Raw genomic sequence first — 3,301 nt, forward strand, 5'->3', positions numbered from 1 at the left:
AGTCTCTAACGTCTTATACCTTTGCAGAGTCAGTAGTAATTAACTATGATGAACAAATCAACTGTATAAAATTCATAACAATCAGACGAATGAACAAACATGAACATAAAAGTAAACAGAAATAAACAAAAATAAACAACCAGCATGAGGTAACTGTTCCCCTTGTAAGACACAAGTTCATGACAGAAACATTCATAGACACATATATCTGAATACATCACTTGTCACGCTCCTGCCCCTCTTGCTTCCTGTCAGGCTTTTATTTTCTCATCACTTCCTGTTTTGTTTCACCTCACTTTTGGCCCTTTTATTTAATCATCATTAGTTCACCTGCTCCTTATTGTTTGCACCTGTTTTTCCCTTCTATTTAGGCAGCGTCCTCCCACCAGGACGCTGCCAGATTGTTCTAGACCCCAGCTCTGACTCTCCAGCATTTATCCCTTGCCTGACTCTCTGTGTTTGACCTAGGATTACCGTTTCTTGACCACCGTGTTTTGTCTATGCCCTCTCAGATTCTGATCGCCTGCTGTGTACCGACCTTCTGCTTTTGTTCCCATTGACCTTGAGTTTGGATCCCCTGGATATACCTGTTAACCGGCGCCGACCCTGGACTGTCTTATCGACCTAAGTGATTTCCTGGACTTTTTGTTAGTTTTGTTTACTAGTAAAGAACTTTTCGTTACCTCAGTTCGTCTGGTTATTTAATTGAGTTCACCACACCTCTGTTTGGCATCTTTACACGCCAAACATGGCAGAGGTTACTACATGTCTGGGAATGTTCATAGTACAGGGACTCGCTGTTTTACCTGATCAGGTCTAACCTACAGCCAGACGGCCAGTGAAAGCCCACTGGGGCAGTGACTGATCAACACTGGATTCCCCCGGAGCACAGTACCTGTTTGTTTTGACTGCTTGAGGCCAGTGTGTCTGCTGCATGTGATGTGTTACTGGTTAACAAGTGGATTAATGATCCATGATGTTACTGTAGGTGCTACACTACCTATCAAAATTAATTTCACTACTGTGGGACTGTATGTGGTTGTGTGGGGGAAGACGCAGCGACCACCGGTTGAATTTACCGATCTTGGAGCTACTTGAAAGGGAGTGATGTTTCCACTACTCAGTGGGACTTAATGGAAAGTTTAAAACAAAACCACATGTTGCCTGTTGTCTGTTAATGCCTTGTTTCTGTAACATTAGAGAGAATTGTTGTAAGGCTGGAGAAGTTACTATGTCTGCATTATGCCAGTTAAAATATAGGGTTTCTCAATTACCCACTTTGTTCAGTGTTACAAATCTCTTTTCATTGGTACACATACTGTTGCTTACCTGTCTATGGAGGAGACATTCAAATAAATTAATGATGTTGCAGATCGTCCTGCTGTCCACTTTCATATTCTAGCTGGAATATGTCAGGTAGGATTTGAGGTATTGTCATTGTCGAAAAAATATATTTGCCAAGTTTTTTTGTTGATGCATTGTCGTAGCTTCCTGACCGACAACAGGAACCGTGCACATTCAATTATCCTCTCATATTCAGGAGGAGGCTCCTTATGATATTGGTTTTTAACATTCTGAAATAATTAGACTATTTGAAGTTATGATGGGTCTAGAGCAGGGGCCTCAAACTCCCGGCCCGCGGGCCACTTCCAGCCCGCGGACCCCCTATTTCCGGCCCACGACCTGATGTCAAAATAGTAATGTAACTCGGCCCTTGAGGTTATATTTTGTTATTTCGTTTTATCCCCACAATAACCACTTATTGTGAAAATTAAGTATTTGTAATTATTTATAATTTTTTCATAAAAAACACATTTATTTTGAAAATGGTAAATACAGAACAAAAGTTTTTAAGCAAACAGGAAGCGCAGGTCCGGAGCCGTACGGTGTGGCGCTGCTTCCAGAGTACGCGGCAAAAAACAATAAGGAGACAAAACAGAAGTAGCGCGGAAGGTATGTCACTTTCAAAATCAAAAAGAAAAGTCGACAGTGAGCACAGACAGTTTCAAGAAAAGTGGACATTGCAGTATTTTTTTGTTGAGTTAGGTGGACATGCAATCTGCCTCATTTGTAAAGAGAAACTCGACGTTTTTAAGGAATATAATATCAAGCGCCATTATTGGAGTAAACATGGACAACATTATGAGAACTACAATGGAGATGACAGGAGAAAATGAGCCACGCAGCTACAAAGAGGACTAGTATTCCAGCAAGGACTTTTCCACAAAACCGGGTGCAATAGGATGCAATAAAAAGTGAAGTTAAATGCTGTTTTTTTTTCTTGTTTAACATTATACTGTTAATGTTTCAGATTTTAATATGAAGACAAGTTGCAAAGTTGTCAGTTGTGTTGTAAAATATAGTGTTCTGGAATTTCATTCAATTCATTCAGTTCAGTGCAATGTTTAAATAAGAGGAAAAAGTTTGCCTTGCCTTTGGTGTGAAACATGCAAATATATGCATATTTTTTATTTTTGTCACAATTTTATTTATATATACAGGTTGCTAGCACAGGTGTCTTAAGTGTTAAAATACATGTGTTCAAGATATTTGTAGTTTATTCATTAAAATGTTATTCATTCAAATGTTACCAATAAATATTTAATATTTGCATTAGCTATTTTGTATTATTAAAAGCACATTTTAAAAAATATGTTATCTTTTGTATTACTCAAACACTATTGTGGCCCTCCAGTGAACTGACGGTGGCAGTGGTGGCCCCCAGCTCATTTGAGTTTGAGACCCCTGATCTAAATGAAAAGGCCATGAATAGTCAAGTGCATGCAAAGCACATGCGTGTGCCAAAGCCTGTTTAATGGCAACAAAAGCTTCCTCTGCTTGTGGAGTCCGCAACAGAGTAGAACCACAGTCCTTATAACCCGCCTCTGAGCATGGCACGGAGAGGTGCCACAAGGCCAGTGAAATCGGGCACAAAGTTCTTGCTGTAATTTATAAGCCCTAAGAACTGCATCATGGTCTTAATGGTGGTGGGCTTAGAATGTGAGAGAATATCAGTTTTTCTTTTGTGACTCAGTCATGTGTAGGCCAGAAGCAGACACCACGCATCCCAGAAAGGAGACTTGAGGTCTCCCAATCTGCAGTTTGTCCTTGGAGACTTTGAAGCCATTCCTGGCTAAATGTGACAGCAAGGATCCAGTGGCTGTCATGATGGTCTCTGAGTCAGGAGCCGCTAACAAAAGGTCATCAATATATTGTAACAAAGTGACCCCTTGTAGAAGTGATAGATCTTTCAAGTTTTGTCGGAAAATGTGGTTAAAGATGGAGAGGGGGTTTATTAAAA

At 40.1% G+C, this 3,301-nt stretch overlaps 1 protein-coding gene across 1 annotated transcript in view; it reads left to right on the plus strand.

The window, feature by feature from the left end:
- The window catches only part of dyrk1b (dual-specificity tyrosine-(Y)-phosphorylation regulated kinase 1B), a 166,787-nt gene that overhangs the window by 58,696 nt on the left and 104,790 nt on the right, over positions 1-3,301 (plus strand). The window lies entirely within an intron of this gene.

This window comes from Monopterus albus, unplaced genomic scaffold, assembly GCF_001952655.1.
Source record: "Monopterus albus unplaced genomic scaffold, M_albus_1.0 scaffold245.1, whole genome shotgun sequence".
NCBI classification, from domain to species: Eukaryota; Metazoa; Chordata; class Actinopteri; order Synbranchiformes; family Synbranchidae; genus Monopterus; species Monopterus albus.